Source organism: Triticum dicoccoides, chromosome 7A, assembly GCF_002162155.2.
Source record: "Triticum dicoccoides isolate Atlit2015 ecotype Zavitan chromosome 7A, WEW_v2.0, whole genome shotgun sequence".
NCBI classification, from domain to species: domain Eukaryota; kingdom Viridiplantae; phylum Streptophyta; class Magnoliopsida; order Poales; family Poaceae; genus Triticum; species Triticum dicoccoides.
Genome location: NC_041392.1, coordinates 67,380,152 through 67,394,654, shown reverse-complemented (window position 1 = coordinate 67,394,654; position 14,503 = coordinate 67,380,152). Strand labels below are relative to the sequence as shown.

The 14,503-nt window shown below is 48.8% G+C and overlaps 1 pseudogene; it reads right to left on the bottom strand.

Annotated features, from left to right (window-relative positions):
- LOC119332775 overlaps positions 1 to 13,937 on the bottom strand; it is a 31,167-nt pseudogene extending 17,230 nt beyond the window's left edge.
- Positions 13,938 to 14,503: the final 566 nt, after the last annotated feature.

Sequence of the window (14,503 nt, the reverse complement as noted above, 5' to 3'; positions counted from 1 at the left end):
GGCCACGGCTCTCCTCTTAGCGGCTCGGTGAAGCTCATGAAGAAGACGGCGGTGCGCAAGGTCAGCGCGGAGGTGGTGCGCGCGATGGAGACGCTGGGGGCGCCTGTCACTCCAAGGCAGTCGGTCATGGCGCTGGCGGCCTCGATGGCGCCTCCCCTAGTGGACCAGCTGTTGCAGGACGCCTCCAAGACGGGGATGATCTCAAAGGCCAAGCGCACCAAGACGGTGCCAGCGGCGCCGGTGCGCACCAGCTCGCGTTCGAAGGGGGCCAAGGGCAACATGCCATCACTGCAGAGGGCGCAACTCCTCCAAGCCCCGAAGAACATGGAGATCTCAGGTAATCCATCCCCCGGTTTACGGTTCTTGATGATTTCTCGGACGATCATTTGCATGAGGTGTTAGATGCGAGCGGTGTGGATCCCACCTGTGTAGCAGGGGTTAGAGAGTTAATTTTGCTTGTGCGTGCTAAGGAGTTAGCACAGGCCACGCTCGCGGCCGCCGCTGCAGAGCGTGCTGAGCAGAGACCCCGGGTACCCGAGGGAGGGGACGCCGTGGTGATCTCTGTGCCCGAAGAGGGGGGACAGGCAACAGGGGTTGCCCCTGTTGGAAATATGCCCTAGAGGCAATAATAAAAGCATTATTATTATATTTCCTTGTTCATGATAATTGTCTTTATTCATGCTATAATTGTGTTATCCGGAAATCATAATACATGTGTGAATAACAGACACCAACATGTCCCTAGTGAGCCTCTAGTTGACTAGCTCGTTGATCAACAGATAGTCATGGTTTCCTGACTATGGACACTGGATGTCATTGATAACGAGATCACATCATTGGAAGAATGATGTGATGGACAAGACCCAATCCTAAACATAGCACAAGATCGTATAGTTCGTTTGCTAGAGTTTTCCAATGTCAAAGTATCTTTTCCTTAGACCATGAGATCGTGTAACTCCCGGATACCGTAGGAGTGCTTTGGGTATGCCAAACGTCACAATGTAACTAGGTGACTATAAAGGTAGACTACGGGTATCTCCGAAAGTGTCTGTTGGGTGACATGGATCAAGACTGGGATTTGTCACTCCGTATGACGGAGAGGTATCACTGGGCCCACTCGGTAATGCATCATCATAATGAGCTCAAAGTGACCAAGTGTCTGGTCACGGGATCATGCATTACGGTATGAGTAAAGTGACTTGCCGGTAACGAGATTGAACAAGGTATTGGGATATCGACGATCGAATCTCGGGCAAGTAACATATCGATAGACAAAGGGAATAGCGTACGGGATTGATTGAATCCTCGACATCGTGGTTCATCCGATGAGATCATCGTGGAGCATGTGAGAGCCAACATGGGTATCCAGATCCCGCTGTTGGTTATTGACCGGAGAGTCGTCTCGGTCATGTCTGCTTGTCTCCCGAACCCGTAGGGTCTACACACTTAAGGTTCGGTGACGCTAGGGTTATGAAGATATGTATATACAGAAACCCGAATGTTGTTCGGAGTCCTGGATGAGATCCCGCACGTCACGAGGAGTTCCGGAATGGTCCGGAGGTAAAGAATTATATATAGGAAGTGCTATTTTGGGCATCGGGACAAGTTTCGGGGTTATCGGTATTGTACCGGGACCACCGGAAGGGTCCCGGGGGTCCACCGGGTGGGGCCACCTGTCCCGGGGGGGCCACATGGGCTGTAGGGGGTGCGCCTTGGCCTAGATGGGCCAAGGGCACCAGCCCCTATAGGCCCATGCGCCTAGGGTTTCCACCATGGAAGAGTCCATGTGGTGGAAGGCACCCCTAGTGCCTTGGGGGGGAGGGAAACCTCCCCTTGGCCGCCGCCCCCCTAGTAGATCTCATCTACTAGGGCCGGCGCCCCCCTGGCACCCCTATATATAGTGGGGGGAGAGGAGGGATTTCACACCAGCCCCTGGCGCCTCCATCTCCCCCCGTTACGTCTCTCCCTCGTAGTCTCGGCGAAGCCCTGCTGCTGTGACGCCCTGCATCCACCACCACGCCGTCGTTCTGCTGGATCTTCATCAACCTCTCCTTCCCCCTTGCTGGATCAAGAAGTAGGAGACGTCTCCCGTCCCGTACGTGTGTTGAACGCGGAGGTGCCGTCCGTTCGGCGCTGGTCATCGGTGATTTGGATCACGTCAAGTACGACTACATCATCACCGTTCTTTTGAACGCTTCCGTGCGCGATCTACAAAGGTATGTAGATGCATCTAATCACACGTTGCTAGATGAACTCCTAGATGATCTTGGTGAAACGAGTAGGAAAATTTTTGTTTTCTGCAACGTTCCCCAACAGTGGCATCATGAGCTAGGTCTATGCGTAGTTCTTCTTGCGCGAGTAGAACACAATTTGTTGTGGGCGTAGATTTGTCAACTTTCTTGCCGTTACTTGTCCTTTCTTGCTTCAGCAGTATTGTGGGATGAAGCGGCCCGGACCAACCTTACACGTACGCTTACGTGAGACCGGTTCCAGCGACTAACATGCACTAGTTGCATAAGGTGGCTGGCGGGTGTCTGTCTCTCTCACTTTAGTTGGAGCGGAATCGATGCACATGGTCCTTATGAAGGGTAAATAGAAGTTGACAAATCACGTTGTGGCTTTAACGTAGGTAAGAAAACGTTCTTGCTAGAACCCTAATTCAGCCACGTAAAACTTGCAACAACATTTAGAGGACGTCTAACTTGTTTTTGCAGCAAGTGGTTTGTGATATGATATGGCCAAAGTTGTGATGAATGATGAATTATCTATATGTGATGTATGAGATGTTCATGCTATTGTAATAGGATTCACGACTTGCATGTCGATGAGTATGACAACCGGCAGGAGCCATAGGAGTTGTCTTTATTCTTTTTATGACCTGCGTGTCATCGAGAAACGCCATGTAAATTACTTTACTTTATTGCTAAACGCGTTAGCCATAGTAGTAGAAGTAATAGTTGGCGAGCAACTTCATGGAGACACGATGATGGAGATCATGATGATGGAGATCATGGTGTCAAGCCGGTGACAAGATGATCATGGAGCCCCAAGATGGAGATCAAAGGAGCTATGTGATATTGGCCATATCATGTCACGTTTATTATTTGATTGCATGTGATGTTTATCATGTTTTGCATCTTGTTTACTTAGAACGACGGTAGTAAATAAGATGATCCCTCACAATAAATTCAAGAAGTGTTCCCCCTAACTGTGCACCGTTGCGACAGTTCGCTGTTTCAAAACACCACGCGATGATCGGGTGTTTTATTCAGACGTTCACATACAACGGGTGTAAGACAGATTTACACATGCAAACACTTAGGTTAACTTGACGAGCCTAGCATGTACAGACATGGCCTCGGAACACAGAAGACCGAAAGGTCGAGCATGAGTCGTATAGAAGATACGATCAACATGAAGATGTTCACCGACGTTGACTAGTCCGTCTCACGTGATGATCGGACACGGTCTAGTTAAACTCGGATCATGTAATACTTAGATGACTGGAGGGATGTCTAATCTAAGTGGGAGTTCATTAATAATTTGATTAGTTGAACTTAATTATCATGAACTTAGTCTAAATATTTTACAATATGTCTTGTAGATTAAATGGCCAACGTAGTCCTCAACTTCAACGCGTTCCTAGAGAAAACCAAGCTGAAAGACGATGGCAGCAACTATACGGACTGGGTCTGGAACCTGAGGATCATCCTCATAGCTGCCAAGAAAGATTATGTCCTACAAGCACCGCTTGGTGACGCACCCGTTCTCCCTGCAGAACAAGATGTTATGAACGCTTGGCAGGCACGTTCCGATGACTACTCCCTCGTTCAGTGCGGCATGCTTTACAGCCTAGAGCCGGGGCTCCAAAAGCGTTTTGAGAGACATGGAGCATATGAGATGTTCGAAGAGCTGAAAATGGTTTTCCAAGCTCATGCCCGGGTCGAGAGATATGAAGTCTCCGACAAATTCTTCAGCTGTAAGATGGAGGAAAACAGTTCTGTCAGTGAGCACATACTCACTATTTCTGGGTTGCATAACCACTTGACTCAGCTGGGAGTTAATCTCCCGGATGATGCGGTCATTGACAGAATCCTCCAGTCGCTTCCACCAAGCTACAAGAGCTTTGTGATGAACTTCAATATGCAGGGGATGGAAAAGACCATTCCTGAAGTATTTGCTATGCTGAAATCAGCAGAGGTAGAAGTCAGGAAGGAACATCAAGTGTTGATGGTCAATAAAACCACTAACTTCAAGAAAGGCAAGGGTAAAAAGAACTTCAAGAAGGACGGCAAGGAGGTTGCCGCGCCCGGCAAGCAAGCTGCCGGGAAGAAGCCAAAGAATGGACCCAAGCCCGAGACTGAGTGCTTTTATTGCAAGGGAAGCGGTCACTGGAAGCGGAACTGCCCTAAGTACTTAGCGGATAAGAAGGCCGGCAAAACAAAAGGTATATGTGATATACATGTAATTGATGTGTACCTTACTAGTGCCCGTAGTAGCTCCTGGGTATTTGATACCGGTGCAGTTGCTCACATTTGTAACTCAAAGCAGGGGCTGCGGAATAAGCGGAAACTGGCAAAGGACGAGGTGACGATGCGCGTCGGGAATGGTTCCAAGGTCAATGTGATCGCCGTCGGCACGCTACCTCTGCATCTCCCTTCGGGATTAGTTTTAAACCTTAATAATTGTTATTTAGTACCAGCTTTGAGCATGAACATTGTACCGGGATCTCGTTTAATTCGAGATGGCTACTCTTTTAAATCTGAGAATAATGGTTGTTCCATTTTTATGAGAGATATGTTTTATGGTCATGCTCCTATGGTGAATGGTTTATTCTTTATGAATCTCGAACGTGATGCTACACATGTTCATAATGTGAGTACCAAAAGAAGTAAGGTTGATAATGATAGTCCCACATACCTGTGGCACTGCCGCCTTGGTCACATAGGTGTCAAACGCATGAAGAAGCTCCATGCTGATGGACTTTTAGAGTCTCTTGATTATGAATCATTTGATACATGCGAACCATGCCTTATGGGTAAAATGACCAAGACTCCGTTCTCAGGAACAATGGAGCGAGCAACCGACTTATTGGAAATCATACATACTGATGTGTGCGGTCCAATGAGTGTTGAGGCTCGCGGTGGCTATCGTTATGTTCTCACCCTCACTGATGATTTAAGTAGGTATGGGTATATCTACTTAATGAAACACAAGTCTGAAACCTTTGAAAAGTTCAAGGAATTTCAGAGTGAGGTTGAAAATCAACGTGACAGGAAAATCAAGTTTCTACGATCAAATCGTGGAGGAGAATACTTGAGTCACGAGTTTGGCACACACTTAAGAAAATGTGGAATAGTTTCACAACTCATGCCGCCTGGAACACCTCAGCGTAATGGTGTGTCCGAACGTCGTAATCGCACTCTATTAGATATGGTGCGATCTATGATGTCTCTTACCGATTTACCGCTATCTTTTTGGGGCTATGCTTTAGAGACTGCCGCATTCACTTTAAATAGGGCTCCGTCGAAATCCGTTGAGACGACACCGTATGAATTATGGTTTGGGAAGAAACCTAAGCTGTCATTTCTGAAAGTTTGGGGATGCGATGCTTATGTCAAGAAACTTCAACCTGAAAAGCTCGAACCCAAGTCGGAAAAATGCGTCTTCATAGGATACCCAAAAGAAACTATTGGGTACACCTTCTACCTCAGATCCGAAGGCAAGATCTTTGTTGCCAAGAATGGGTCCTTTCTGGAGAAAGAGTTTCTCTCGAAAGAAGTAAGTGGGACGAAAGTAGAGCTTGATGAAGTATTACCTCTTGAACCGGAAAATGGCGCAACTCAAGAAAATGTTCCTGAGGTGCGTGCACCGACTAGAGAGGAAGTTAATGACAATGATCAAGATACTTCTGATCAAGCCCCTACTGAAATTCGAAGGTCCACAAGGACACGTTCCGCACCAGAGTGGTACGGCAACCCTGTCTTGGAAATCATGCTGTTAGACAACGGTGAACCTTCGAACTATGAAGAAGCGATGGCGGGCCCGGATTCCGACAAATGGCTAGAAGCCATGAAATCCGAGATAGGATCCATGTATGAAAACAAAGTATGGACTTTGACTGACTTGCCCGTTGAGCGGCGAGCCATAGAAAATAAATGGATCTTTAAGAGGAAGACAGACGCGGATGGTAATGTGACCATCTATAAAGCTCGGCTTGTCGCTAAGGGTTATCGACAAGTTCAAGGGGTTGACTACGATGAGACTTTCTCACCGGTAGCGAAGCTGAAGTCCGTCCGAATCATGTTAGCAATTGCTGCATTCTATGATTACGAAATATGGCAAATGGACGTCAAAACGGCATTCCTTAATGGTTTCCTTAAGGAAGAATTGTATATGATGCAGCCGGAAGGTTTTGTCGATCCTAAGAATGCTGACAAAGTGTGCAAGCTCCAACGCTCGATTTATGGGCTGGTGCAAGCATCTCGGAGTTGGAACATTCGCTTTGATGAGATGATCAAAGCGTTTGGGTTTACACAGACTTATGGAGAAGCCTGCGTTTACAAGAAAGTGAGTGGGAGCTCTGTAGCATTTCTCATATTATATGTAGATGACATACTTTTGATGGGAAATGATATAGAACTCTTGGACAGCATCAAGGCCTGCTTGAATAAAAGTTTTTCAATGAAGGACCTTGGAGAAGCTGCTTATATATTAGGCATCAAAATCTATAGAGATAGATCGAGACGCCTCATAGGTCTTTCACAAAGCACATACCTTGATAAGATATTGAAGAAGTTCAATATGGATCAATCCAAGAAGGGGTTCTTGCCTGTGTTGCAAGGTATGAAATTGAGCTCAGCTCAATGTCCGACCACGGCAGAAGATATAGAAGAGATGAGCGTCATCCCCTATGCCTCAGCCATAGGTTCTATTATGTATGCCATGCTGTGTACCAGACCTGATGTAAACCTTGCCGTAAGTTTGGTAGGAAGGTACCAAAGTAATCCCGGCAAGGAACACTGGACAGCGGTCAAGAATATCCTGAAGTACCTGAAAAGGACTAAGGAAATGTTTCTCGTTTATGGAGGTGACGAAGAGCTCGTCGTAAAGGGTTACATCGACGCTAGCTTCGACACAGATCTGGATGACTCTAAGTCACAAACCGGATACGTGTATATTTTGAATGGTGGGGCAGTAAGCTGGTGCAGTTGCAAGCAAAGCGTCGTGGCGGGATCTACATGTGAAGCGGAGTACATGGAAGCCTCGGAGGCAGCGCATGAAGCAATATGGGTGAAGGAGTTCATCACCGACCTAGGAGTCATACCCAATGCGTCGGGGCCGATCAAGCTCTTCTGTGACAACACTGGAGCTATTGCACTTGCCAAGGAGCCCAGGTTTCACAAGAAGACAAGGCACATCAAGCGTCGCTTCAACTCCATTCGTGAAAATGTTCAAGATGGAGACATAGAGATTTGTAAAGTACATACGGACCTGAATATAGCAGATCCGTTGACTAAACCTCTCCCTAGAGCAAAACATGATCAACACCAGAATTCCATGGGTGTTCGATTCATCACAATGTAACTAGATTATTGACTCTAGTGCAAGTGGGAGACTGTTGGAAATATGCCCTAGAGGCAATAATAAAAGCAGCACTATTATATTTCCTTGTTCATGATAATTGTCTTTATTCATGCTATAATTGTGTTATCCGGAAATCGTAATACATGTGTGAATAACAGACACCAACATGTCCCTAGTGAGCCTCTAGTTGACTAGCTCGTTGATCAACAGATAGTCATGGTTTCCTGACTATGGACACTGGATGTCATTGATAACGAGATCACATCATTGGGAGAATGATGTGATGGACAAGACCCAATCCTAAACATAGCACAAGATCGTATAGTTCGTTTGCTAGAGTTTTCCAATGTCAAAGTATCTTTTCCTTAGACCATGAGATCGTGTAACTCCCGGATACCGTAGGAGTGCTTTGGGTATGCCAAACGTCACAACGTAACTGGGTGACTATAAAGGTAGACTATGGGTATCTCCGAAAGTGTCTGTTGGGTGACATGGATCAAGACTGGGATTTGTCACTCCATATGACGGAGAGGTATCACTGGGCCCACTCGGTAATGCATCATCATAATGAGCTCAAAGTGACCAAGTGTCTGGTCACGGGATCATGCATTACGGTATGAGTAAAGTGACTTGCCGGTAACGAGATTGAACAAGGTATTGGGATACCGACGATCGAATCTCGGGCAAGTAACATATCGATAGACAAAGGGAATAGCGTACGGGATTGATTGAATCCTCGACATCGTGGTTCATCCGATGAGATCATCGTGGAGCATGTGGGAGCCAACATGGGTATCCAGATCCCGCTGTTGGTTATTGACCGGAGAGTCGTCTCGGTCATGTCTGCTTGTCTCCCGAACCCGTAGGGTCTACACACTTAAGGTTCGGTGACGCTAGGGTTATGAAGATATGTATATGCAGAAACCCGAATGTTGTTCGGAGTCCCGGATGAGATCCCGGACGTCACGAGGAGTTCCGGAATGGTCCGGAGGTAAAGAATTATATATAGGAAGTGCTATTTCGGGCATCGGGACAAGTTTCGGGGTTATCGGTATTGTACCGGGACCACCGGAAGGGTCCCGGGGGTCCACCGGGTGGGGCCACCTGTCCCAGGGGGCCACATGGGCTGTAGGGGGTGCGCCTTGGCCTAGATGGGCCAAGGGCACCAGCCCCTATAGGCCCATGCGCCTAGGGTTTCCATCATGGAAGAGTCCATGTGGTGGAAGGCACCCCTAGTGCCTTGGGGGGGAGGGAAACCTCCCCTTGGCCGCCGCCCCCCCTAGTAGATCTCATCTACTAGGGCCGGCGCCCCCCCTGGCACCCCTATATATAGTGGGGGGGAGAGGAGGGATTTCACACCAGCCCCTGGCGCCTCCATCTCCCCCCGTTATGTCTCTCCCTCGTAGTCTCGGCGAAGCCCTGCTGCTGTGACGCCCTGCATCCACCACCACGCCGTCGTGCTGCTGGATCTTCATCAACCTCTCCTTCCCCCTTGCTGGATCAAGAAGGAGGAGACGTCTCCCGTCCCGTACGTGTGTTGAACGCGGAGGTGCCGTCCGTTCGGCGCTGGTCATCGGTGATTTGGATCACGTCAAGTACGACTACATCATCACCGTTCTTTTGAACGCTTCCGTGCGTGATCTACAAAGGTATGTAGATGCATCTAATCACTCGTTGCTAGATGAACTCCTAGATGATCTTGGTGAAACAAGTACGAAATTTTTTGTTTTCTGCAACGTTCCCCAACAGCCCCCTCTCCCGCGCCTTGCAGGGGCAGGACGAGGCGAGTGGCAAAAGCGGTCACCTCCAGGGGTGTCTGGCTCCGGAATCGCGTGATTTAGATGTGAGCCTTGTTCTGGAATATCCGTGGCTTCGGTCACGTGGGGCGGCACACCCAACTTAAAGAATACATGCGCAAAGAAGACATAGACATCGTAGGGCTTCAAGAGACGATTAAGGCGGACTTTCGTTTCCACGAACTGCTTGCGATCGACCCTTTGGAGCGCTTCGAGTGGCAGCACGTACCTGCGGTAGGGCACTTAGGTGGCATGCTGCTGGGCTTGAGCCGAGCCCTGTACGAGATTATTGACTGGGACGTAGGCTCGTTTTATATCGCGACACATTTTCGTATTAGTGCCTTGCTTCGTGAGTTAGCAGTCATACAAGTCTACGGACCGGCCGATCACTCTCGTTCGGCGGAGTTCTTGGCGGAACTCCAGGCCAAAGTCACCACGGTGACCGCGGCCACGCTCCCTGTTCTGGTGGGTGGAGATTTCAACCTTATCCGATCGGGAGCCGACAAGAACAACATCAATATAAACTGGCCTAGGGTGGCCATGTTTAACTCCGCCATTGCTTCCATGGCCCTTAGGGAGGTGGCCAGGTCGGGCGCGAGGTTTACTTGGACTAATAAACAACTCGATCCGGTGCGGTCAGTGCTGGACATGGTGTTCATGTCGCCGGAGTGGGAAATGGGCTTCCCTCTCTGTACATTGGTCGCGAAGACGCGCATAGGCTCTGACCATGTACCGCTCGTCTATTCCTCGGGGGAGGACAGGGTGCGATGCAGCTCACGCTTCTTCTTCGAAACAGCCTGGTTCGAGGTTCTAGGCTTCAAGGAGATTTTCAGGGCGAAGTGGTGGGCGTGCGTTGATTCGTTAGGGCCCCAGAGAGGCCCGATGGAGTTTTGGAACGCGGTTGGGGGTCGGCTCAGGGCTAGCCTCAAGGGATGGGGCGCAAACCTAGGGAGGACTGACAGAGAGCGCCGCGCCGCGATCCTTGCGGAAATCGCAAGGATTGATGCAATGGCTAATGCTAGGGTCTTTTCGGAGCAGGAATGGGCTCATCGCTATGACCTGGAGGGTCAGGTCGAAGCTTCACTTCACGCAGAGGAAGAATACTGGCGTCGATGAAGTGGTCTGAAATGGGTTCTGAAGGGCAACGCCAATACTAAGTATTTCCAGGCTTATGCTAACGGGCGTCGTCGGAAGTGCTCCATCCTAAGGTTGCAATCAGAGCAGGGGCTTCTGTTGCGACAGGAGGATATCTCCCGACACATTTACGAGTTCTACATCAATTTGATGGGCTCGTGTGAGGCCCAAGGGGGCGGGTCTCCGCGCGGACATTTGGGAGGATTCGCAACGTGTGTTGCACTGTGAAAACGAAGCGCTAGGGCTTGCGTTTCTGCCACAAGAGATCGACGCCGCCCTTCTCGGTATGAGAGTGGACACGGCGCCGGGCCCAGACAGGTGGCCGGTGGCGATGTTCAAGCGCTTCTGGCCTATGCTTAGGGGCCCTATTTTCGAGATCTGCAACGGTTTTATGCGGGGGATGGTTGACATCTCGCGCCTCAATTTTGGCGTCTTAACGCTCATCCCGAAGGTTCAAGGGGCAGGCAATATTAGACAATTCCGACCGATCGCGCTCATTAACGTGCCTTTTAAAATTTGTGCAAAAGCGTGCGCCAATAGGCTAGGTCCGATCGCTCACCGCTCGATTAATTGTAACCAATCTGCTTTCATCCGAGGCCGCAACATCTTAGAGGGACCGCTCGCCCTACAAGAGATCGTGCATGAACTAAAGCGCACTAAGGAAACAGCGGTGTTGCTGAAACTTGATTTCGAAAAAGCATACGACGGTGTGAATTGGGATTTCTTGTGGCAAGTGCTTATCGGTAGAGGCTTTTCTGCCGTTTGGGTCCATCGTATTATGCAGTTGGTGTCGGGAGGCCAAACTGCAGTTTCGGTGAACGGAGAAATAGGGCATTTCTTCCGAAACAAACGCGGGCTCAGGCAGGGTGATCCGATGTCCCCTCTCCTATTCAACTTTGTTGTGGACGCTCTGTCCACAATGCTTCGGAAAGCAGCCGAAGCTGGCCATATCCAAGGGTTGGTAGGCCACCTCATTCCAGGGGGAGTGACGCATCTGCAATATGCAGATGACACGCTGCTTTTGTTTCGCCCAGACCACCACAGCATTGCGTCGGTCAAGGCGATTCTTATTTGTTTTGAGCTCATGTCAGGGCTCAAAATAAATTTTCATAAATGTGAGGTGCTCACGATGGGGGTTGAGCCGGAGGAGGGTAAGCGTATAGCGGACCTGCTCAACTGCAAGGTGGGAAAATTCCCGCTGACATACCTAGGCCTTCCAGTTGACATCAAAAGGCCGGGGATAGAGGATTGGGAACCTTTATGTGCTAAGGTGAGGGGTAGGGTGTGCCCTTGGAGGGGTAAATTCCTTTCAAAAGCGGCCAGGCTAGTTCTCACGAACTCAAGCCTCTCTTCCCTGCCTATGTTTGCTATGGGCCTTTTTTTGCTTGCAGAGGGGGTGCATGCAAAGTTTGACACACCGCGGTCTAAATTTTTCTGGGAAGGAACTAGCCCGAACCGTAAATATCATATGGTTAAATGGGCTTGGGTGTGTCAACCCAAGGACTTGGGGGGCCTCGGGATCACCAACTCTAGACTGATTAACATCGCAATGATGTGCAAGTGGATCTAGAAAATTGTCCAGGGGGCATCCGGACTCTGGGTTGATCTCCTTAATGCGAAGTACTTCCCCAACGGGAATTTCTTTGAAGGTAGGGCAAGGGGCTCGCCTTTTTGGAATGATCTCCAGACGATCAAGTCGGCCTTTTGCCTTGGGGGCTAAGTTCTCGATTGGAGATGGGCGCTCTGCGCGTTTCTGGACAGATCTTTTGATAGGCTCCCGCCCCCTATGGGAAGAATTCCGCGATCTGTACGACATCGCCGTGGATCCAGGCATGTCGGTGGCTGATGCGCTGAGATCGACCCCTTCAGAGATTCATTTCAAACGTGAACTCCAGGGGCCAGAGCAGGCCAGCCTAGTAGCCCTGCGGCAGTTAATTGATAGGGTGGTGCTCTCGGACCAACCGGGCGCGGTGAGCTGGGCGCTCACCAGCTCTGGGAAGTTCTCAGTCAAGTCTCTATACCGAAAGCTGTGCCAGGGGCCGTCGCAGCTTGTGGTTGCAGGGCTTTGGAGCGCGCGGTTGGCACTGAAGATCAAATTATTTCTTTGGCAAATGTTCCGCGATAAGCTCCCCACTTCCCTGAACGTGGCCAAACGAAATGGACCGGCCAATGGGCCATGTGCGTTGTGCGGGGATCCAGAGGACGCGAATCACGTCTTCTTTCGGTGCCCCTTAGCGCGGTTTGCGTGGAGCGCAGTGCGGTCCGCGGCTGGAGTCCAGTGGGACCCTTGCTCGGCTGCAGAACTCATTCACATTTTAGGCGCGCTGCAAGGCTCAACGAAACGGGTCGTGTGGAGCTGTGACGGGGCACTTCTCTGGTCCTTGTGGCTAACTAGGAATAAACTCAGGATTGAGGGGACCTTGCCAACACATCCGGCTAATATCATCTTCAAATGCAATCTTCTTTTGCAGCAGTGGAGTCCGTTGGGGAGGCGCAAGGATGTTGATTTGATCAAGACAGCGCAACAACGAATTCTGCAAGTGTACGCGGCGGCTACGGAGCCATGACTACGGTGGTATACGTAGTCTCTTTTGAGTGCTTGACAAGCCTGCGTGCTCAGTACGGGCGATGCCTTGTAACGCGATAGTAACTTTTTCTCTCAGCTCGATCCTGTGCGTGGCCCGATGTGGCTTTTGGGTGTTGTAAGACTTATTGCTATGACTCTGCCGTTGGGGCTTTATTAATTTAAAGCCAGACGCACCTGGCGTCTTCGTTCTAAAAACAAAATGCAATTTTCCCCTTGGAGCATAGTGGCTAACCACTCACACTCCATCCAATCTAGCATGCTAGCACCACCAACTCACATAGCTCGGATGTTTGGAGATTGATTTATGTGATGTGGTTGACATTTAGATGTGGATATGTTCTTACTGGGGCTGCTGCATTATGTTGGTCGACTTGGTCATGTCTAAACCATAATATGTTTGGTAAGCATAAGATTCTACTAATCCATTGCAAGTTATGGGCATCTCAATTTTCCACGGTCAGCATAATGGTTAGAGCACGGGGATGCGTGGAACCATGCAGCTAAAGCAAAAACAAGGTAAGCAAAAGGAAGCATGGCCAATATAAAACTCAATCAACAAGAGTGACGCGCCAGCTTATTGTAAAACAAATTAACCACGTATGCTTCTTGTAAAAGCTGGGTAAGTATAAGAGTAGTTGAAGATATCATACCAGTAAAACTGAACCACCCTTTATTGTCTTCTAAATCAATGGCAGCACCATTGGGCCCAATGTCACACTTGCCAGCAAAAACACAAGTCCCCCAAACGACGGTGAGAAGAAAGATCGTGGAGCCAGCAAGCAGACCCATTCCGACCAGAACCTGATTTTGTGCCTTTTCTCCGCTTCCCGAGAGGCCAGATGCTGTTTATATATGAAATAGAACTGAGACTAGTTCGGAATCCTGGTTTAGACATACACATGTACTTTCAGAAAAGGCGAAGACACACTATATATTCAGCATAGGTACTAACTAGTGAACGTGGTAGGATAGTTCTATCTAGGTGCTAACAGGTTTTAGTCTCATTGCTTGAGTTTCGATTGCCGGCGCGAGCAGTGTTTCCTGTTAGCTCAGGCTGGTTGTAATGAGGAGTATCATATATTAGTATCATGCATATGATATCAGTATATAATACCACCTTCCTAATGCGTAGTATTATATATTAGTATCATGCAGTATTTTAGTTATTGACATGCATGACACATAATTCTACTAGCATAGCATTTATTATGATATAGTATCATGATATGATACTCAACCCTCTCTTTCTTCATTTAATTTTATGACACCTCTTTAAAATTGCCTAATTGGCATGCATGATACTTGGTATGATACTACCATTACGACTAGCTCCTTTCCTATCTCCTTTACTTTTGACTCGGAATTTTTCCATTAAGAAATGAATGGAAAGGGGTTAATA